General features: G+C 39.2%; 1 protein-coding gene across 23 annotated transcripts in view; it reads right to left on the bottom strand.

Moving 5' to 3' along the window:
• The window catches only part of LOC144615101 (uncharacterized), a 237,109-nt gene that overhangs the window by 182,374 nt on the left and 29,916 nt on the right, over positions 1-24,819 (bottom strand). For 17 of the 23 annotated variants that reach the window (XR_014136528.1, XR_013553524.2, XR_014136534.1 and 14 more), the window contains exon 2: positions 20,344-20,428. The exons of the other annotated variants lie outside the window; for them this stretch is intronic. The gene's annotated coding sequence lies outside the window, so the exon portion shown is untranslated. The remainder of the gene's footprint in view (positions 1-20,343; positions 20,429-24,819) is intronic. 23 annotated transcript variants of the gene reach the window in all.

Below are 24,819 nucleotides of genomic sequence, written 5' to 3'. Positions count from 1 at the left end.
GCATCCAACTCTTGACCTTGACTCAGGCCATGATTTCATGGCTTGTGGGTTGGGAGTCCCACGCCGGGCTCTGTGCTGACAGCATGGAGCCTGTTTGGGATTCTCCCTCTCCCTGTCTCTCTGCCCCTCCCTTGCTCATGCTCTCTCTCTAAAAATTAAATAATCCTAAAAAAAATAACACATTTAAAAAAAGAATTTTAAACTAGAAAAAAATTGAAAAGCACTTTCTTTTTATTTATTTTATTCTTAAAAAGTACGGGGCGCCTGGGTGGCGCAGTCGGTTAAGCGTCCGACTTCAGCCAGGTCACGATCTCGCGGTCCGTGAGTTCGAGCCCCGCATCAGGCTCTGGGCTGATGGCTCGGAGCCTGGAGCCTGTTTCCGATTCTGTGTCTCCCTCTCTCTCTGCCCCTCCCCCGTTCATGCTCTGTCTCTCTCTGTCCCAAAAATAAATAAAAAACGTTGAAAAAAAAAAAAAAGTATTTATTTTTGAGAGACAGACAGGCAGAGCAGGAGTGGGGGAGGACAGAGAGAGCAGGAGACACAGAAGCCAGAGCAGGCTCCAGGCTCCAAACTGACAGCAGAAAGCCCAATGTGGGGCTCAAATTCACAAACTGTGCGATCATGACCTGAGCTGAAGTCAGATGCTTAACCAAGTCACCCAGGCGCCCCAAAAAGCATTCTTTTTAAAGAAAAAATGTAATACCTCCTCCTGGTTTCTTGACCTTAGGATATGTTAAAAGCAAAAGAAAGGAATCCAAATGACTTGAAACACTATCAGGATCAGTTCCTTTTAGTAAAAGTTGATTGAACTTCTAGTTTGTAGTGGGCACTGATTATACAGTAAGTTAATAACCAAAAGGGTGAGTGAGGCAAGACTATTGCATATAAAGAAAAGTCCATTTGGAAAAAAAGTTTATTTCCTTCTAACAAACAGCAGGATGTATGAGTCTAGAGCTTAGGAAAATATTGAGATAGAAAAATATTTCCCAGCCACAAATCCTACTGTAACTTTCTATTTAATTTTGTTTAATGTTTACCCATTTATTTTGAGAGAAAGTGAGTGAGCAGGAGAGGTAGAGTGAGGGAGAGAGAGAATCCCAAGCAGGGTCCGTGCTGTCAGGACAGAGCTGGACTTGGGGCTCAAACTCACAAACTGTGAGATCATGAGTCCAACCAAGAGTTGGACACTCAACCAACTAAGCACCCAGGCACCACACCAACTTTCTATTTAATTTTAAGTATCTTAAAGTCAATCTTCCTCCACAAATTAGGGAAGAAATACATATTCGACAAGAACTAGATGTTATGAGATTTCCACAGATTACAATCCACGCCAGGCCAATTGCCTACATGCAGGAATCCAGGTATGGCACCAGATACAAATGCTTTATTGATCTCTGTGTCAGTCCAGTTTAGGTCTTATTTTCCTCCCAGAAATTATCATGGTGGAAGGACTGACATCTGTTTTTCGTCTTCTTGATTTTAGCCATTCTGGCAGGTGTGATATCTCATTGTGGTTTTGACCTGCATTTTTGATGTTGAGTGATGTTGAGCACCTATTCATGTCTATGGGCCATCTGTAGGTCTTCTTTGGAAAAATGTCTATTAAGGTGCTCTGCTGATTTTTTAATTGAACTGTTTGTTTTCTTGGTGTTGAGTTGTAGAAGTTCTTCTTATGTTTTGGATATTAACCTCTTATCAGACGTATCATTTGCAAATATCTTCTCCTACTCAGTAGGTTGCCTTTTTGTTTTGTTGATGATTTCCTTCACCATGCAGAAGTGTGAGAGGATTTGACACTTTGAATGAGCTACTTAAAATGCAAAAGTGGAAAAGAGAGGAGTAGACTTTAAACAAAATAACGCGACCCCATGAAAATACCCAAAAGTCTTACATTTGACTGATGCATCCTACGGTCATTGCACATTAAGTAAATAAGTGAACATTACAAAATAAATAAGCAAATAAACTTGGACATGGAGTCCAAAGAAGAGCCGCAAAGTTGTACGTTACACGGCTCACTCTAGTAGAGTATGAAAATGAAATGCTGAGCTGCTACTTGAACTGTCTTGGCAGGTCTCAGTGGCAGAGACGCTGCATGGGATCGGGAGTCTTGTGGAATATGGCTGTTCCCACCGTTGAAATAGTTAAAATACTTACCACGAGGAAGAAGCAAAGATCAAAGATGGCTCACACACAGGTGCTAACAGCTGCAGAGACTCTGAAGGTGCACTTTGGCCAGATTAGCTCCCTGGGCAGAAGCTCTTCTCACCTTTTAAAGAAGTCCTTTCAGGACCAATTATCAGAGCTTTCCAACATCCATAATCCTAAATAGCAATAACTGCTTGGAGACTTATCGGGGACCTCAAACTGGAGAACACTAACAACACAGAAGGCTGGAGTCCCGTTTAGTAATGGTGCATAAATCTCAGTCAGTGAAACGGGAATGACAGTAAGAATTCACTAACAGTAACCAGCTCCAAGAATGATCAATACCTTCCAAGTGCACTGACTTCTGTACACTTAAATCTGAACATGTCCTGTGCTAAATCTACTATCATTTATGCACCATAACATGAAACTTGTAGTGCTTTAAGACAGTATTGGTGGGGACTGAAAAGTAATTTGAGCAAGGAGAAATTGCAATTCGAATATGGGTATCATAATGCTGAACAGTAAATGCTTACTAATTAAAATTGTCTTTGAAGTTATTGGCAATAAAATTTTAATAACTGTACAATATTAATATTGGATCAAATTAATTTGCTAATGAAGTTAGTATACTGAGTGACCTTATGTGAAAAAAATGTAAAAAGTTTAGTTGCAAAATATATTTATGGGAGCAAATATTTTAAGATTTTAAGAAAAAGTATGACGTTGAAGAGAAGAAAAGGTGTCTGATGGATGATTGAGTTTAACTCATTAAACTCATTCTAAAAGCTTTCCTTTAACTACTACAAGTGATGACAGTATCATCTACAGATTATGCCGGAGTCTCCCAAAGAAGTGAATTCTAAAAATGGCCTACTTAATATTAAGAACAAAAACTAGGAATCCTAGTTGTATAACCCAGCCACAGAGGATGGTAAAATTAAATGTGAGCTTTGAGATGAAAAAGTACGACCCCAAGAGTGTGAATGACTTATCAGTGGCCAAACAGGGAATCATGCTGAGTAGGGTCTTGAAAACAAATCCTCAGACAGGTGCTAGTAAACCTTCAGTGGTGCCAGACTGCCTGCAATAAATTAAATCATTCCATCTCCTCTCCATTTGGAGAAAGAGTGTCTGCTTGACAAACGGTTAGGTGAAAGCCTCGCTCTCAGGATGGACATCAGCTTAGCTCCTCTGCCAAGGTGCAGAGTTGTTTTTATGAGAACTTGCAAAGTTCATACAAAGCAGGACAAGAGATTTTTACCTTTGTTCATGAAGCTTTTCTTTATTCCATTACTTTTTAGTCTTACATAGAAAGAATATTTTGGGGAGCAGTATGCACACTTATATTTAAAAAGCATTATGATCAATGTGATCTAGATTTGAAAGTTCTCAGTTAAGATTTCACATTTATTTTTAGATTCTTTTGTAGTAGGTTATCAATAAACAAACAAAAACAATGATACACTCATATCTAGGTACATGTGGTCAGTTTGAGTGTATGAAAGATATTCATTAATAAGTTCATCCATCACCATATTTAAAAAAAATAAAACCATCCTCCCTTTAAAATTTTCGAAGTTTTGTTTTAAAAGTATGATAATATCTGGGAAGAGTCCTGACACCTTAGTTATATACTAAATGTTTTATTTCAGATTTTTACAGTTAGTAGCTTTCTGGGAAATTAGTTAGCTCATAGTGCATCTCAGTGTTTGTGATAGGAATCACATTATAATATTTTTACTCGTAACTTGTGACATTTTTTACTTCAACCGTATATCAAGTGTAGCACAGCGAGGGACAGATGTTTAAAGTAACTACACAGCGCAGCATGTGTTCACATACATCTTTCAATTTTTTTTTAATGTTTATGTATTATTGAGAGACAAAGAGAGAGCGTAAGCAGGGGAGGGTCAGAGAGAGAGGGAGACACAGAATCCGAAGCAGGTTCCAGGCTCCGAGCTGTCAGCACAGAGCCCCGTGCGGGGCTCGAACCCATGTACCGTGAGATCATGACTTGAGCCGAAGTCGGACGCTTAACCAACTGAGCCCCCCAGGCGCCGCAACATTCATCTTTAAAATTGTCTTGGTTCGCAATTGGCATAAAATTTCTCTATGGATATATGAAAATAACATTATTCAACTTCAAAATACTGCATAACTTATGATTCTAAAAGCACACTGGAGACTAAAATAGAAAATCTAAACCAGCAGAAATGCACGGACTGTAGGGAGCAAGCGATATTCCAGAGAGCACTTCTTGAGGCAGCAATGAGACACCTACTGCTCTCCTTTCAGTGGATGGCGCCTCTCCTGGGATTCCCTCTCTGTGCTCCCCTCTTTCTGTCTCCACTGTTGGGTGAATTGCTGATGCTGCCAAATGAGTTCCAAGATTAATTTATCTGAATGCATGTTTAGCCAGGACATTCTAAATTTTTAAAAATTTCAAAGTAGACGTTTTCAACGGACATGCAAAAATACAAACCGAAAAGGCAACACAAATCCTGAACATGACAGAAGATCAAGAATTATTTGTAGGGGCGCCTGGGTGGCTCAGTCCGTTAAGCGTCTGACTTCCCCTCAGGTCATGATCTCATCATTTATGGATTCGAGCCCCACGTCAGGCTCTGTGCTGACAGCTCAGAGCTTGGAGACTGCTTCAGATTCTGTGTCCCCCTCCCTCTGTCTCTGCCCCTCCCCTGCTTGCATTCTCTCTCTCAAAAAAACAAAAAAAAAATTAAAATCATTTTTTAAAAATTAAAAAACCATTAATTGTAAATATTTAAACTATTTTCAGTATCAGGGTTAGAAAGATTCTTTAAGATTCTGTACCAAGTCCAATGTGTGGGTATTTTCCCCGTACCACCAAAAATGGGGTGTTCTTTGTGTAAATACTCAAGTCACTTCTGAAACAGAAATGTTACTTGGAAACTGTCAGATCCTACGGGTTAAGGGCTCTGTCCCACAAGACTGCTCCTCCCCCCAATTTCAGATGTCAATCACAACTTGGAGTCCCTCTCCCTGTCCCAGAGATCAAGGGCTGGAACTGAAAGTTTCAACCCTCTAATCAAGTTGGTTCCCTTGGCAACCAGCTCCCCCAATTTAGGGGATTTCCAAAAGTCACCTCATGAACATAAACTCAGTGGTGGTTAAAAGGGATGTTACAAATACCAAGACAACAAAAACTCCAAAGTGATCTCAGAGACTGAGGACAAGAGACCAAATATTATAGCAAAAGATACTCCCATTGTTTTCTACTTAGGAAATTCCAAGGATTTTTGGACTCAGTACCAGAATTGGGGACAAAGACCAAATATGTGTTTATTGTAAGTCACAATAAGCATAGCCACTCCCTGGTCTCCAGGGAGGTAAGAGGGGCTGGAGGTTGAATGCATCACCAATGGTCAATGACTTAATTATCTAAGCCTCCACATAAACCCAAAAGGTTGGGGTTTGAGGAGCTTTTAGCTTTATCAACAGGTGGAGGTTCAGGGTGAGTGGCAAGCTCAAAGAGGACACTCTTCCACTCTTCTCCATGTCTTGCCCTACACATTTCTTCCAACTGGCAGTATACATCCTTTTGTAATAAACTGGCAATCTAGTATGTTAAATGCTTCCCTGAGTTTTATGAGCCACTCTAGCAAATTAATCAACCCTCAGTAGGCCACTGGAACTTCTGATCTATAGCCCAATTGGCCAGAAGCACAGGTAGCAATCTGGACTTGCAATTGGCATCTGAGGTGTGTGGGCAGGTGGTCTTGTGGGACTGAGTCTTTAATCTGTGGGATCTGATGCTTCTCCAGGTGGACAGTGTCAGAAGTGACTTGGATTATAGGACACCTATTTAATGGTGTGGGGCAAACACTCATACACACAAAAACAAACAAAAAGTCACCACAAATCCCAAATACGACATCCCAAATATTTAAAGCTATTTTCAAATAATTTTAGGATTAGAAAGATCCTTCCATTTAAAACACCTACTGCTTAACTTTCCTTCATGTCACCTTCATAGGCTTGAAAAACTTCTAAAATAATGGGAATTTACTATCCAATGCACCCGACTTCCCTTATATAAAATAGCTCTTTGCCTCATAATATCTTTCCTGGTAATAGTTCTACAAGAGTTTTGATATTTTCCTATATATGGTTTTGCTATGTGTTCTCTGAGCAAACTGGGTATTATTTCTTGTTAAATTTGTTTGTGGTACACACACACAGTTTGGAAAAATCTGGATCCTTTTAAAGTGGATGTATTAATTGAAGTGAGGAGCAAAATGAAGGAATTCATGCAGAAATGATAAAAGGATTTTTGAAAGTTCACTATATTAATTATACTTTGTTAATATATAAGTATGTATTATATTAACAGTCTATGCTGTATCGTTGGATATGTGTCATTGTCTAAATATAAACTAAGTAAGTTAACTTTATGTTGTTATGTGTACTTATTTGTTTAAAGTGGAGACACTTTAGGTCCAGATTCAGCCACCACATGCATAGGGAATGCAGAGCTTTGTTTCTATGGCTGCTTTCAAATATGTGCCATAGTTAACAGTAATGTCTTAAAAAGTAACTCAAATAACCTGATGGAGACATCCAAATTCCCGGTGGCAGAGTGTATTTCACATCAATTTTTTTATTGAAGTATAACTGACATACAGTATCCTATTAGCCTCTTATGTCCATCATGGTGATCCAATATTTTTGTATTTTACAAATGATCCCCACATTGGTCTAGTTCCCAACTCTCACCATACAAACTTAGTCAATATTATTGACTATATTCCCTATGCTGTACAATATATCTCCAGGACTTATTTTATAACTGGAAATAAGTACCTTTTCATCCCCATCACCTACTTCATGCATTCCCCCAACCCGCCCTCCTCTCTGGCAACTGTCAGTTTGTTTCCTGTATCTATGAGTTGGTTTGTTTCATTTTGTTGGCTTGTTTTTAGATTTCACATACAAGTGAAATCATATGGTGTTTGTTTTTGTCTGACTCATTTTACTTAGCATAATACCTTCTAGGCCCACCCATGTTGTCACAAATAGCAAGATTTCATCCTTTTTTATGGTTAAATAAAAATTATATATATGTATATATAATATACACTATTTTATATATATATGCATATATATATACATACATATGTATATATGCGTACATGTATGTATATATGTATATATATGTGTGTGTATATATATATATATATACATATATATATATGTATAATATATACCATAGTTTATTTATTCATCAGTGGCTTGCTTTCATATCTTGGCTACTGTAAACAATGTTGCAATAAACATAGGGAGCATGTATCTCCTTGAATTGGTGTTTTTCTTTTCTTTGCATAAATACTCAAAAGCAGAATTGCTGGACTGCATGGTAGTTCAATTTTTAATTTTTTGAGGACCCTCCATACCGCTTTCCACAGTGGCTGCATCAATTTGCATCCCCACCCACAGTGTACAAGCATTCTCCTTTCTCTATATCCTCACTAACAATGGCTGTCTTTTTGATAACAGCTAATCTGACAGGTGTAACGTGGTACCTCATTGCGGTTTTGATTTGCACTTTTCTGATTAGTGATGCAGAGCATCTTTTCATGTGTTTGTTGGCCATCTGTATGTCTTCTTTGGAAAAAGGCCTATTCAGGTCTTCTGCATTTTTTTTTAAGATTATTCATTTTTTTTATTGTGAGGTTTTATATATTTTGGCTATTAACCCCTTATAAAATACATAATTTGCAAATATCTCTTCCCATTCAATAGGTTGCCTTATTTTTTTGACAGTTTCCTTTGCTGTACAAAAGCTTTTTGTGTGATGTAATCCCCCCCCCCCTTTTTTTGAGAGACAGGCCATGAGTTGGGGAGGGGCAGGGAGAGAAGGAGACACAGAATCCAAATCATGCTCCAGGCTCTGAGCTGTCAGTGCAGAGCCTGACATGGGGCTCGAACTTGTGAACTGCAAGATCATGACCTGAGCTGAAGTCAGCCGCTTAACCGACTGAGCCAACACCCAGGCGCCCCCATCCCGTCTTTTTTTAGATTTTGTTAGTCTTGTCTGTGGAGACTGGTTCCTCCCCCTCGCCCCAAGATATGTGTATATATTTATTTATACATTTATAAATATAGCTAAGACTGATGTCAAAGAGCTTACTGCCTATGTTTTCTTCTAGTTTTATGGTTTCAGGTCTTACATTCAAATATAATACATTTTGAGTCTATTTTTGTATATAAGAAAGTGGCCCAATTTCATTCTTTTATATGTAACTCTCCAGATTTCTCAACATCATTTATTGAAGAAACTGTCTTTTCCCCATTTTATGTTCTTGCCTGCTCTGTCATAGATTGACTATATCTGCATGGGTTTGTTTCTGGGCTCTCTATTCCATTTCATACACCCATGTGTCTATTTTCATGTCAGTGCCATATTGTTTTGATTACCACAGCTTTGTTGTACAGTTTAAAACCAGGGCACATGATATCTCCAGTTTTGTTCATCTTTCCCAAGATTACTTTGGCTATTCTGGGTCTTTTATGGTTCCATACAAATTTTAGGATCCTTTGTTCTACTTCTGTGGAAAATGCCATAGGGATTTTGATGGGGATTGCATTGAATCTTTAAATTTGCATAGTATGGACTTTTTAGTAATACTCTTTCAACCCATGAACACAACATCTTCTATTTGTGTGATCTTTCATTTTTCTCACCAATGTCTTACAGTTTTCAGAGTACTTGTCTTTCATCCCCTTGATTAAATTTATTCCCAGGTATTTTACTCTTTTTGGTGAAAATGTGAGTGGGACTTCTTTCTTAATTTCTCTTTCTGGCAGCTCATTATTGGTGTATGAAAACACAACTGATTTGTGTATGTTAATTTTGTATCCTGAGGCCTTACTACATTCTTTTACTCTAATAGTTTTTTTGGTGCAGCTTTAGGGTTTTCTATATATAGTCTCTGTCATTTACAAATAGTAGTTTTCTTTCTTCTTTCCTTATTTGGATATGTTTTACTTATTTTTCTTGCCTAATTGCCGTGGCTAGGTCTTCCAATATGTTGAATAAAAGTGGTGAGTGTGGGCATCCTTGTCTTGCTCCTGATGTTAGAAAAATAGCTTTCAGCCTTTTACTGTTGATTACAATGTTAGCTGTGGGCATGTCATATATGGTTTTTATTATGTTGAGGTACATTCCTTCTATATCCATTTTGTTGAGAGTTTTATCATAGACATTGAATTTAGTCAAATAAATGCTTTTTCTGCATGTGTTGAGATAATCATAGGATTTTTATCCTTTGTCTTGTTAATGGGGTGTACACATTGACTGATTTATGGATGTTGAACCATGCTTGCAACCCCGGAAAAAATCCCACTTGATTGTGGTGTAGGATCCTTTCAACGTTTTGTTGAATTTAGTTTGCTAATATTTTGTTTAGGATTTTGGCATCTATCTATATAAGGAACATTGGCTTATAAATTGTATGTGTGTGTGTGTGTGTGTGTGTGGTGTTTTGTCTGGTTTGGGATCAAGTTGGGTGCCGGCCTTGTAGAAGGAGTTTGGAAGCACTTCTTCCTCTTTAACATTTTGGAATAATTTGGGAGGATAGGTACTGACTTTCTTTAAATGTTTGGTAGAATTCACCTACAAAACCACCCTGGACTTTTGTTTTTGGGGAGTTTTTAAATTACTGATTCAATTTCATTACTTATCATTGGTCTATGTAGATTTTCCACTTCTCCATGATTCAATCTTGAAAGGTTGTGTGTTTCTAGAAATTAATCCATTTCTTGTAGGTTTTCCAGTTTGTTGGCTTACAATTGTTATAATCCTTTGCATTTTTGTGGTACCAACTGTAACTTCTCTTTCTGATTTTATTTGGATCCTCTTTCCTTTTTTCTTGATGAGTCTGGCTAGAGGTGTATCAGTTTTGTTTATCTCTTCAAAGAACCAGCTTCTAGTTTCATTGATTTTTTCCTATTATATCTTTAGTCTCAGTTTCATTTATTTCTGCTCTGACACTTACCATTTCCTTCCTTCTAACCTTAGGTTTGCCTGTTCTTTTCTAATTCCTTTATGTGTCAAATTAGATTGTTTATTTGGGATTTTCTCTTTTTCAATTTTTTTAAAGCTTATTTATTTCTGAGAGAGATGGAGACAGAATGTGAGTGGGTTAGGGGCAGAGAGAGACACACACACAGAATCTGAAGCAGGCTCCAGGCTCTGAGTTGTCAGCATAGAGCCCAATGCGAGGCTCGAACTCACGGACTGTGAGATCATGACCTGAGCCGGAGTCAGATGCTCAACTGAATGGTCATCCAGGTGCCCCTGGGATTTTGTTTCTTAAGGTAAGTCTATATCACTATGAACTACCCTCTTACAACTGCTTTTGCTATGTCCCATACATTTTGAAAAGTTATGTTCCATTTTTATTTGTCTCAAAAATTTTTTAAATTTCCTGTTTTCTTCATTGATCCACTAGTTGTTTAGTACTGTGTTTAGTATCGTGTGGCTTAGTGTCCATGTGTTTGTGTCTTTTCCAGTTTTCTTCATGTAACTGATTTCCAGTTTCATACCACTGTGGTCTGAAAAGATGCTTGATATGATTTCAATCTTGTATTTGCTGAGGCTTCTTTTGTGGCCTGATATGTGATCTATCCTCAAGAATGTTCCATGTACACTTCACAACAATGTATATTCTGCTGGTTTGGGATGGAATGTTCTGTACATATCAATTAAATCCATCTAGTCTAACGTGTTAAGGCCAATAGTTCCTTATTGGTTTTATATCTAGATGATTTACCCATTGATGTAAGTGGGAAACTGAAGTCCCCTACTATTTGTATGCTGTCAGTTTCTCCCCTTGTGTCTGTCTTATTTGTTTTATAGGTTTAGGCCTTCCTATTTTGGGTGCGTAAAATATTTACGAATGTTATATTCTCTTCGATTGACCCCTTTATCATTGCATAATGTCCTTCTTTGTCTTTTGTTACAGTCTTTGTTTTAAAGTCTATTTTGTCTGATATGAGTATTGCTACTCCAGCTTTCCCTTTATTACCATTTGCACGGAATACCTTTTTCCATCCTTCCACTTTGACTCTGTGCATGTCCTTACATGTGAAGTGAGTCTCTTGTAAGCAGTAGACTCGTTTTTCTATCCATTTAGCCACTCTATGTCTTTTGACTGGAATATTTGGTCCATTTACATTTAAAATAATCACTCATAGATATGTACCATTTTGTTAATTGTTTTTGTTAACTGCTGACATTTTGTTAACTATTTTGGGTTGTTTTGTGACATCAATTTTAATTTAAGAACACCCCATAACTGAGTTCTTTCTCTAAAGGTTGATAAAACACTTAATGTCTCCAGAAGAATATTATATTCAATTTAAAATTCACTCTTAAATTTACCTAAGTACCAACACAAGATTAGAGGGACATCAAGGTTACTCTTAAGGTTATTTTTAAATATATAGTGAAACTGTGGTTCGGCGAAGTCAGATGACTTACCCAAGGCCATACAACTCAGTGGGATATTCCATACAAAACCTCTGTTTACAAGTTTTGTTTAAGGAAAGATGCTTGACCTTAACATAGTACAAAATGTTACTAGTTTTGTTCTATGGTAATGAAGTAAAAGTACATGAGCCTGCTGCCATATCTCTACCCACTCTGGCTAAGTTTTAGTAAGCAATTAACAAAACTCACAGCAATTATACACTAACATTTAAAACATGACTTGAATAACTTTATAAAACATTATTATGAGCAAACCATAGTACCATCTGTATAAACAAATGAGATTTTCTTGCAAGAGTTTTGTCTTCATCAAGGCTGAGTATGAATAAAGCCATGAGATGTCCCAAGACCCAAGGGAAGAAATTAGCAACAATGTAAACTGGTTCTCTTTTTATTACTTAGGGAGGAGGGAAAAGTTTTACTCTTCTATTGATATAGCAGAATGGTTAAGAACAAAGTATTAAAGTTTTTCCTTCCATCCCAGGCATAAACATTAACTGAAAACACCTATGATGCACGAGACAGCCTGTGCCCTGACCACCCAGAATTTATATTCTACCACAGGCATAAAAGAGGTCTACACTGAATGGTACTGGCTCCACACTAGTGCAAGTCTACATTTCACTGAGCTTCAGCTTTCCTACAAGTCTAATGAAATTAGTATTAGTTCCTCAGTTACATGGAGAGGTGCAGTTTTGATCATAAAAAGAGATAATGCATGAAAAGTGGATAATACAAAGTTAGAAACATGGTAAGCTAGCAATTAAGATGAGCTACTATTATAGATTTTCTTTTAAGGACCATCTTATGGGAAGGGTTCGTATTTTTTTTTTTCCCTCAACCAGGCTAGATGATCTTTTAAAACGACATTTTATATTTGATTTTCCTCTTTGTAATAACAGCATAGTGTTAAATCTGAAGTAGGCACCAAATAATCAGTGATTAGCTCACTGACCAACTGGCTTAATGAATGAGTGGCTATTATAGTAGTCAATATTTTGCTTTTCATCTTTGCACTCTTTTGAGACTTTTCATTGGTGAGTTTAATAGCCACATTGTGTACTAAAACATAATCTCTTCCAAAAAGATACTGTACTCCTTTAGTATCTAATTGACACAATATCTCTAAAAAGTAAAATTTTTAAAAATATAGAATGATGCAAAGATCACAGGCAATATGAAAAAAAAGATAAATTGGACTTCATCAAAATTTAAACTTTTGTACATCTAAAGACACTATCAACAAAATGAAAGGCAACCCACAGAATAGGAGAAAATATTTTCAAATTATATACCTGACAAAGGATTGATATTTGTGATACATAAATAACTATAACTCAACAACAACAACAAAAAGCAACCTGGTTAAAAATGGGCAAAGGGTTTGAACAGACATCTCTCCAAAGAAGACACACACACGGCCAATAAGCACATGAAAAGATGCTCATCATCACTAATCATTAGGGAGATGGAAATCAAAACCACATCCCAATTCACACTAAGATAGCTACCATAAAAAAATAAAAACAGCAACAAATGTTGACAACGACATGGAGAAATAGGAATTGTTGTGCATTGCTGGGAGGGATGTAAAATGATGCAGATGCTGTAGAAAACTGTATGGCAGTTCCTTAGGTAAAGTTTTGTTGGGGAAAAAAAATTAAACACAGAATTACTATTACAATCCAATAATTCCACTTCTGAGAAAATAGAACTCAGAACTCACAGTAGAACTGTGGCTGGAAACAGGGACTCAAACAGACTTTTTTTTTTGTATATCCATGTTGAAATAGCATTTATCATAGTAGCCAAAGTGTAGAAATCACCCAAATATCTATCGATGGGTATACAAACTGTGGTGTGTGAGTAAATAAATAAATAAATAAATAAATAAATAAATGGATTCAGCCTTAAAGAGGAAGGCAATTCTGGTACACGCTAAACATGAATGAACCTTGGAAACATTATGCTCAGTGAAATAAGCCAAAAGGACAAATATTATATGATTCTACTTACATGAGGTATGTAGTCAAATTCACAGAGGAAAAAAAAAAAAATAGAATGTTGGTCCCCAAGGTTTAGGGGAAGGGGGAATAAGGAGTTCTTGTTTTCCCCTAAAATTCAGTTTGGGATGATGACAGATTTCGAGAGATGGACAGTAGTGATAGTTGCACAACACTATGAATGTACTTAATCGCACAGAACTGTACACGTAAAAATGGTTGAAACAGAAAACTTGTTATGTACATTTTACCGTAACTAAAAAATTAAAGTTAAAAATAAGACAAATGTCCAGAAAAATTCTTTTGAATATTAAAATAACAGTGATTAAAATAATGAAAATGAGTTCTTATGTAATATCAGTGTATTAATGATTATGGAGGAGTTCTAAACATTTTTGACACAATTATCTGAATAGACTACTCATTTCTTTAAAAAATTCATTTCTTTAATTTCTAAATACTTTAGCCATTTCAAAACACATTATTCTATATATTAAAGTAGAAACATTTCTTATGGCCATTCACTAACCTGTTTGCAAAGTCTACGTACTTTTTCTGTCACGAAGGTCCTTCTTCTACTTAAACCAAATGTCTCACATCGCAGTTTAATCTCATGTCTTCTTTTTCAATGTCTAGTGGATTTGTTGTAGTTGCTTTTATTAAAGATGATTCAATATCCCCAATTAAAAAAGATGTGGCAATTCAGCTATCTTTAAGGAAGCAATTTTCATCTGAAATTTGCACAAACTTTCATTTCCTTCGCAGGGCAAGAGACAATGATTGGAACAGAGCCAAAGTGAATTCCTGAGACTGAAGCTTTTCCATCACGGGGCTCTGGCTGCATTGCAGTCACGGTGGTTTAGGTAAATCCCTGCGATGTTACCAAAACAAGGACCATCTGCTCCCAGGCCACACTCCCATCCTGCTAGAGAGCTGTGTTTCTTGGCTGCATTTAATCAAGGCAGAGGCTTATTAGCTTTCTGTGACCAATCTGTTTTACGTTTAATTATAACTTGCTTTCTTAATGTGCTATGTACTTTAGGAATAAAAGATTAAGGATAGCAAGGTTGTGAAATTTAAATACACATATTTTTCTAACTTTTCCTTTTGGAATGTTCGATTGCAAAGTACGTATAATAGAAGCGATTCAGTACTTCCAGAACAGTTTCCTTCTGATCAAATATTTGCATTATCTGGAAACTAAAATAAATATTCAATGCAGAACTGGAGGTCAAGCCTTTTCCACTCTTATCTAATTCCTCATTCTCCCAAGTTAACTACATTATGCTAAAACTGAAAAAAGAAAATGCATAAGGAAATTAGTATCTTGTTTGGGTAATTTCATATTTTGATTCATGAACGGGAATAGAAAACACTTCACAAACCTATCTTTAAGCAAGGAGATAATTCTGTTAATACATGAATTACCAGTATCTGTTTTCCTCAGTGAAAGTCATACCGACCTTCATTGTTTTTAATTCAATAAAAATTGACCTAAGAAATTAGAAATAACTAGCCAAAATTTGTGAAAAACGAGCTCGTAGTTCTGACGGACGTGGAACCGCATCTTTGTTGCCTGGCTTCAACTTTACCAAGTTTGTGCAGTATGCTGCATGGTGTTCGGTGCCTGTGGTTTGAACAGAACTTCGCACATTAGGAAGAGACAGACACACAGGCAGAGACTAGCTGGGACAGGGCTGGCCGCTCCCCAGCCTTGTCACCTTGGATGTCAGCTCTACTGCATGGTGCTACATCTGCAAGAAAGGACAGTTATTTTTGTCACACGTAGGGAAGTTATGTTGGCTACAGGCGGGGGACGGTTGGATCACACAATTAACTGAGAACTACTACAACTTCATCTCCTGTGCATCCAGACACGGTGCAAGGCACTGGGGGTCACAAAATACACAGGCGAGTCGGGGCACTCCTGACAGCTCCCCAGGAGGTTTCAAATCTGTGGTCCTGGGCCATGAGGCTTGCCCTGAGCTCACCTCTCCCCAGAAGTCCCTCATCTCCTATTCTAGGGCTTCCGCAGCCCACTGGGCTCCATGCTCTACCCTGCAAGTGCTTCTCCCTCAGGACATTTGCACTGCTGTTTCCTGGGCTAAGAGACTCGCCTGCAGATACTATCCTCACTTCACTCAGGGCTCTGCTCAAATACCACCTCTGCCCTCAGGCCTTCCAGGCAACGACTATGCTTTTGTAGACTTCTTGTTCCAACACAGGGTACCCCCGAGCCAGTCTGTTTATCTCCATAATACATATTCCTACCTGATGTACCATAAACCTGTTTGTTCACTGATTTATTGTTTGTCTCTCCCACAAGAATATGAGCTTCGTGAGGGCAGGGACTTTGTTTTGTTCGACGTTGTGTTCCCATGGATTGAGAACAGTGTCTGAAATGTAGAAGATAAGTAAGTAATTGTTTGGGGAAATAAGTGCATGAATGAAGGCATAATTCCTGGGGGAGAGAGACAAATAGGTCAAAACATTTGGAGCAACACTTCTGGGCGGGGGGCCAGAGAAAAGACGCCCCAGACAAGTGATATCTGAGAGGGATCTTAAAGAGAGATGTGCCAGGCAGAAAAGGAGGAAAAAGAGCATTATATTGCAGGAGGGCAAACACAGGAAGGCACAGAGTTACGACACTATTAGGTTCAAGGAAAGGTGGAACATTAGGTTTCATACACCACGTGGTTTCAAGTGGAGAAATTACAACACTATTACAGCCGGCACCTAATTCAACACAGGAAGTCAGACTCCTGGCACACTCAGCTGGGTAATTTGAGTAGCGTTAACAGACTAGTCACAAAGGTGGATCAGGGTTTAAAGATACCAAAAAGGGCTCACGTCACTCCCCGGGAACCCTTTGCCAAGCCTAGGCCTGAAGTGGAAACAGAAGACAGGCCAGACCCAGAGAGGGCAATGAGGAGGGACACGACCCACCCTGGGATCTGCCAGAGGCCACGGAGGAAAGGTGTGCCTCGACCTCCCCTTCCCCCAGCCTCCTATCACCTTCAGGGCCTCCCACTAGCTGAATCTAACTGGAAGCCTAAGGTGGGAGGCTTTTGTTGATGTGGTCCATAGGGCAGGACAGAGAAAATTCCGAGGGACCATGAGAAGATACCCACCACAGGAGAACTCTCTGTAGTGGTAAAAACTCTTCATAGAGCACCTTGAGATGGATGGTGAAACCCCAAATTTATGACCCGACAACCAAAAATGTTCATCATTTTATTTATTTATTTTTTTTCATATTTTTTTTTAACGTTTATTTATTTTTGAGACAGAGAGAGACAGAGCATGAACGGGGGAGGGGCAGAGAGAGAGGGAGACACAGAATCTGAAACAGGCTCCAGGCTCTGAGCCATCAGCACAGAGCCCGACACGGGGCTCGAACTCACAGACCGTGAGATCGTGACCTGAGCTGAAGTTGGATGCTTAACCGACTGAGCCACCCAGGCGCCCCGAATGTTCATCATTTTAGTGCCCGCACAGGCAGCAATGAGAGAAGTTTGTTTTGCTTCAGAGGAGGAGGAGAGAATGTGAGGAGAGAGAAGGGCAAGGGAGAGAACTCTTGTGTCTGCCGTATACAACGTAGCTTCCCCCCAAGGACCACAGATCTTCAGCAGCCTGCATATTCCTGAGTAGATCCATCGTTTTTGTGAGATTATCTTTGTGTGTGTGTGTGTGTGTATGTGAGATCTCATAAAGGAACTAGGTTTCACACATGGGACAACCCACCAGCCCTTGCAGAAACACAACTAAAGAGGCAGAACAGGCCCTCAAGTTCCCATAAATCTTTTAGGGCTATTAGTTTTCCACAGGCTACAAAATTGCCAAGGTTTGTCCAATTCTACCTAGATCTTTTGGTTCCAAAGAGTTGTAACTTTAGTTGTAGCTTACAATTATTAAGAAGTGTGGATTTTTTTTTTTTCCTCCAAACAATGGTCTAAATATGGAGGAATTTATGTAGGAGGTTGTCATGGTGGGTTTGTGGAAGGTGGGCAGAGTGTCCACTTAAAAGAGGTTGTAAAAATAGGTTAGGCAAGAAAGACAATGCCCCCACCTATGACAAAGCCTCTGAGAATGTTCTGGGCTCTTGGAAAAATGTACAGCTCTACACTTAGGCCATGAATATCATCCTTATTAAATCACTCAGGGCCCGAGTTCACATATACTTAGTCCTTAAAATGTTTCACTTAACATCCGCCCTTTGTTCAACTGCCACTAATCACTTCCCGTGTGCATTTTCTGAGGGGTTTTTCTTTCACTCCTTGGGTTTCTTTTAGATAGAGGTCGTAATTTCTCTTTTCTCCCCCATGCAATGTAACACTGTGGTTCCTCTAGAGCTCCTGTCTTTCATACACACTCCTTACCATCTGGTATTTTCATGAATTAATCATTCTAACCAGCAAATGATGGTTTCACCTTACTAGTACGGAAGGAAATTTAAAGTCCCTGTTATGTTATATTGGAAGACAGAAAGGTGATGTCCTTAAACACTAAATGACATTTCTTCCCTTTAGGAAAAAAAATATTTCAGGAAAACAAATGCTGACCGAACACGGTAAATTTGAGCATTCGGAAAAGCCAGAGCTCTCATAATACCATCAACATAACCCAAAGTCACTGTATATAAGCACCTACTGTCCCACATGCTTATCTGAAAAGGCATGACTTCAAAGGAATGTCGAAATTTAAAAGACCATTGTCCTTGGTAGAGACACTAATTTCCTAGAATTCAATGGTCCTGTTTCCTGTAATTTTCATCTTTGGGAAAACCATGGTTTCCGTGAGATGTGACATTTATTAATGACACTGTTTTTAAAAGTTGTTTGAAAGTCATCTAACATGAGCCATTTTCTAACACATACACACGAATAAAGTTATATATTGAGCCGCAGATAAAATCCATCCACACTCTTACATGTATCAACTCAAAAATGAGTAAACAGGTAAAACATACTTTCATGTACTTTAATGTACCCTATGGCTATAAGCATAAGTTATTTTAATAGACTGATCTACCATCGATTTTTAAAAATTTTGATAGAGCCGGCTACAACCTTGCTGAACTTTGCTTCGTGGTGCAGTGCAGAAGCACCGAAGAAAATCCCTACGTACAAAGCTTTCCCCGTGGCATACGCGCCACGCTCACACCCAAATGGTATTATTGTTTGGAATACACGCTCTTGGATTGCTTGAACCACTCAACTGCTTCTTAGTAGTTTACAAAACAGAAAAAGAATTAAGGACTCTAATGTGATATTAAAGGTTAGGTCAGAAATGTTAAATACAGGAAACTGCTATTCAAAGAACATGCATTTTGCATGTGAGAATCCAGAATAATGGTTACTAGGTTCTTTATTCTCATTCCGTCTAAAATTCTAAAAAATGCAAAACATCAGGTAGCTTATTCAATGCCAGCGTACCTCAAAAGTTATGAATTCGTACTTTAATAATGGACTGTAACTGTTGCTCCAAGGGTGATTCTCAAAACACCCATATCAGGATTATCTAAGATGTGAATCAAAAATGCCATTTCCCGAATGTGCCACAAGACACTTGAGTACTCCTGAAGCCCACAGCGTGGGCTCTACTGCCGTGGGAAAAGAGGTCTCCTTAACGTCTGCATATCTGGCCTTGATAACCTGCCTCAAGGAACAGGTGGCACCCCTTTCAGTCTCGTAAGATACGGTTCAAAACAGAAAGAGAAGAAAAACAGGAGATGTTCTTTGATCTTTACATCTTGCTCTAGAGTTTCTGTGTGCTTGAAACTTTGTTCTATTTTTGTTACAACACAGACACGTTCTTCCCTCAGTGCTCTGGACTAAGGAAGTCGGAGTTGTGATTTAGTGCTACTGTTGGTATCAAGGAGGGCTGAGTGTCTCCTCGCCAGGGGCAAGGCAGCCTTTACCAAGCTCGGCTGTGGGTTTACTTAACAAGCTGATTATGTGGCTCTCGTCATGTGCTAGCCAATGTTCTGAGTGCTTTACCAGTAGTGTTGACTTACACAAACCTCTAGATAAGCCTATCAGGTAGGTGTTACTGTTATCCCCGTGACCCATTATGAATGAACGCTTTTTTTTTTGTCACCCCTCTTGAGAGCCTCGTGTCTCAAGTTCTCGGAACTTTGAAACGCACCACCAAAAAACAAAACACAACAAAAAACTTTGCAAAAGTAGAAAATGGAGAAATTGGTGCCTAAAATGTATTTCCTTGAAGTGTTCCTGGGCATGGAAAATCAGACTACTGAAAAGTTCTTCTGCTGGGGGTCCTACTTAGAGCTCTGGTATAAATTTGGGACATACCAAAGGGAAAGAGATGTCACCCCTGAAACTCCGGGTGCTGCCTGAGACCTTGCCCGTCCAAACACTTAGGTGGAAGTCCCCTCCTCCCTACGGCCTGGCCAAGCTGCATTCAAGGAGGCTCCCAGTCCCCTCTGCAGCCCCAATGACAGGCAAACATCAGCTAAGGCAATACGTTAATCTTTAATAAAAGAGCCAATATTTTGCAATGTGGTCATCCACAGAAGCTGCGCTTCACGTTTACAATGGTAAACTACAATCACGGTGTTAAATATTTTTCTAAATTGTTCCGAGGCATGAGAACCGGACTTCAAACTGGCAAAGGGAGAACAGGGCACAACTCACGTCAAAGTCCCTCTCAGGAGGACACAGCTTCAAGCAGCCAAACTTGTGGTGTCTGTCCACTCCAGGTGGATCTGGAAGGGCGTATCTGAAAATTAAATGTGTGTCAGACTTTTTCTTTTAACTCCCTGTAATCTCCACATTTCATAGAGAAGGGGAGGACTATGGAAAGGAATCAACATCTCCTAATGGTCGATTATATGATGCATTCACCTCCTTTTTTAGTGACTCGGGCAATTAAAAAAGCAGTCAGTAGAGTTTCTCATATCAGCTAATATATATTACATTTTAAGTGATGTGACATTGTTTATGATCCCCAAATGATAAAACATCGGGCCTAAAATTAATTTTTCTAGGTGTATTAGTCAGGATTCTCTAGAAAAAAAGAACCAATAAAAACATATGCATGTATCTCTCTATAAACACACACACACACACACACACACACAGTCTTTAACACATCTACAAACATGTCTGTGTGTCTGCCTGCCTATTTATCTATCAGAAGAGGGAGAGAGATTTATTTTTTTGTATAAAATCTTGGGTTTTTATTTTTTTATTATATGAAATTTGTCAAATTAGTTTCCATACAACACCCAGTGCTCATCCCAAAAGATGCCCTCTTCAATGCCCATCACCTACCCTCCCCTCCCTCCCACCCCCCCATCAACCCTCAGTTTGTGTTCAGTTTTTAAGAGTCTCTTATGCTTTGGCTCTCTCACTCTAACCTCTTTTTTTTTTTCCTTCCCCTCCCCCATGGGTTTCTGTTAAGTTTCTCAGGATCCACATAAGAGTGAAAACATATGGTATTTGTCTTTCTCTGTATGGCTTATTTCACTTAGCATCACACTCTCCAGTTCCATCCACGTTGCTACAAAAGGCCATATTTCATTCTTTCTCATTGCCACGTAGTACTCCATTGTGTATATAAACCACAATTTCTTTATCCATTCATCAGTTGATGGACATTTAGGCTCAACAATTTGGCTATTGTTGAGAGTGCTGCTATAAACATTGGGGTACCAGTGCCCCTATGCATCAGTACTCCTGTATCCCTTGGGTAAATTCCTAGCAGTACTACTGCTGGGTCATAGGGTAGGTCTATTTTTACTTTTTTGAGGAACCTCCACACTGTTTTCCAGAGTGGCTGCACCAGTTTGCATTCCTACCAACAGTGCAAGAGGGTTTCCTTCTGTCCACATCCTCACCAGCATCTATAGTTCCCTGATTTGTTCATTTTAGCCACTGTGACCCATGTGAGGTCGTATCTCAGTGTGGCTTTGATTTGTATTTCCCTGATGAGGAGCGATGTTGAGCCTCTTTCCATGTGCCTGTTGGCCATCTGGATGTCTTCTTCAGAGAAGTGTCTATTCATGTTTTCTGCCCATTTCTTCACTGGATTATTTGTTTTTCGGGTGTGGAGTTTGGTGAGCTCTTTATAGATTTTGGATACTAGCCCTTTGTCCGATTTGTCATTTGCAAATATCTTTTCCCATTCTGTTGGTTGCCTTTTAGTTTTGTCGATTGTTTCCTTTGCTGTGCAGAAGGGAGAGAGATTTATTTTAAAGAATCGGTCAAGTGATTGTGGGAACCAGTTAATCCAAACTCAGCAGGGTGGGCTGTCAGACAGGAGATGAGGAGAAAATTGATATTGCAGTGCAAGTCCAAAGGCAGTCTGGAGCACAGTTCCCTCTTTCTGAGAGGGCCTCAATCATTTTTCTCGTAAGACCTTCAACTAATTGGATAAGGCCCGCCCACAGGATGAAAGATAATCTACTTTACTCCAAGTCTACTGATTTAAATGTTAATCTCATCTAAACTATACCTTCACAGCAATACCTAGACTGGTATCTGACCAAATATCTAGGTACAATCAAGTTGCCACATAAAATTAACTATCACAGTAGGAAAATGATCAATGTTGTGTTGATGGGTACTTCGATTTTTAAATAGAATTTTGGAACTAGAAAGGTTTTTAAAGATGAAACATCTTAAAGTCAGAGATGTGTAAAGGATGGCCCCCACATCACGGTTGAGAACTATCAGAGTTCACTGCTGCACCCCCAGAACAAAAAGCACCCCTGGCACTTAGGAGTGAATTCGCTCTATTCTAACACACACAGCACTGCCGTGTGTCAGGCATTGTTCTTCTCAAACATTACCATCAAGTCCTCGAACCTATCTTGGGAAGCGGGTACTCTATTATTTCCATTTTACAGACACGGAAACAGAGTCATGGAGATATAGCTCACGCTGCTGATGGAGCCGAGCTCACGCTCAAGCTCAGCCAGGGTGACTCCTCATCCATTTGTTGGCAAGCAAGGCTTCTGGCAGTTTTGTTATTTCTCTGAGTTCTGGGAGACCACAGCCCCCAGTTCTCCCCGCTGAAGTCTCTCTATTGGCCCTGCAGTCCCATTCAGAATTCTTCACCATCCTTCACACTGCCTGGGATGAGCAATGGGGTAGGGCCAGGAAAACTTATTTTACAATCGTACAGCCTTTCCTGCAGAAGTGCTCTAGCGTTATTTTCAGAATCTGACATTTGATGCATATTTTGCATTTCTTACTCTTTTCAGTTTTCTGCAAAAAGTAGATAATAGTAAAAGTTGTTCCTATCATCCTATGTTATTTGCAAGACCTGTAAGTAATTCAACTCCAAATTCACAGCTGTGTGAAAAAAGAAATTATTTCACCATATTTATTTAATTCTAAGTGCAAAATGGGAAATATTTCTTCTCTTCCTCCTCATGCCTTCCCCATTGAATTAGGGTCCCAAAGTCAACTCCTAATCTGCGTTTATACTGGTGTTTTCACAGGCCAGAATGGGCAATCAGAAATCCTTACAGAATGAGATCCTACAGGACTCACAATGCACAGGGCTTTAATCTCAGAGGTAACTCACCAGGCATGCCTAGAACTCAGATTAAGACTCTAACAAGAAGATGATATGGAGACCACTTCAAATAGTTTGCCTTGTGCCCAAGGTGGGAGAAAGATGGAATGTCTCTGGGCTCCATTCGGAGGCAAAGGTGAACGTGGATTTGAGAAGGCAGACCTTGTTACTCAAATATCCCTTGACCTGGGTACACTTGTTTCATATAACTTGACAGAAGAGAAAGTGATACGCCATGCTCCCTTCGGAGGAAATTGTGTGAAAGTGCTAAATAGTTAAATAGTAAAACAAAACATAAAAACAAATCTCTCAGTTCCTGTAGACACAGATGTATTGGCACTAATCAGGAAGCACATATGGATCTGTCTTAGAACACTGTTTTCACAGTTTGATCCTGTGAGCTTATTAGAAATGCAAATTAATGTGCCCCATTCATATCTACTAAATCAGAATCTCTGGAAAGAGAATGAACCAATTTAGAGTTTTAACAAGTTTTCTATGTGATTCTTGGGCACATTAGAGTTTGAGAGCTACTGCCTCAGCAAATATTTTTAAAAAATGTTTATTTGTCTTGGGGGGGGTGGAGAGAGAGAGAGAGAAAGAACATGCATGAGCTGGTGAAGGGCAGAGAGAGAGAGAGGGAGAGAGAGAGGGAGAGGGAGAGAGAGAATCCCAAGCAGGCTCCACGCTCAGTGTGGAGCCCAACGTGGGGCTCAATCCCATGACACGAGACCACGACCTGACCGGATACCAAGAGTTGGATGCTCAACCAACTGAGCCACCTAGGCTCCCCACGAATATTTTTTGCTATACCTCAACCTCAATCTAGAGGTGACACTTACCCCTTTCCCACCCACAGAAAGCATGGTATAAATTCATCCCGTCAGCACAATCCAAGCAAAATACAGGAGTTAAAGCCTGCTTGAGAGACAGCATAGTGTAGTGCAGTGGTTCTCAAAGAGTAGGTTTTGTTGCATTGAAGATTTGTAGCAATCTTCAGGAAGACAGCCAGTCTGCATGAGGCACTGCTCTGGCTCTCAGGATAGATCAGGGGATAGGTCAGCGAGGGAGAGAAAGAACAAAGCACCTGCTTCGCTTCAGGGAGCTCACTCCCAGGGCAGGGCAACACTTGAGAATGCATAAATGGCACAACTTCTCATGGAGAGGAGTGCTACAAAGAAAATAAAACAGGTGCATTGGCTACACAGCACAGCAATGGGGGAGGGGGCAAGAGGGAAAACTCTGAGAAGTCAACTTTTCAGACGAGAAATAAGAGACAGCAAATGAGAGATAGTAAAATGTAAACTGCACAGCATGTGTTATGTTATATATCCATAAGAATTGTGATGAGTAAGATTCAAGAAAGCATGTAACCACATCTAGAAAAGGCTTTCGGATGATATGAAACCAAAATCAGGTATTTGACTGACCCTACTTTGGAAGCATTAGGTATTCTTAGAGATCAAAGGGAATTTATTACTAGAAATTGAAATACAGAGCAGTTAGAGGTGCAGCAACAGAATGACAAGTGACCACTTGAGGCTCAGCTACAAGGAAGCCCAGGCATTTGGTGCAGAACAGCATGA

Source organism: Panthera onca, chromosome F2 (genome assembly GCF_046562875.1).
Source record: "Panthera onca isolate mPanOnc1 chromosome F2, mPanOnc1 haplotype 2, whole genome shotgun sequence".
NCBI lineage: Eukaryota > Metazoa > Chordata > Mammalia > Carnivora > Felidae > Panthera > Panthera onca.
Note: the sequence above shows the minus strand (reverse complement) of the source record. Positions and strands in the feature narration are given on the sequence as shown.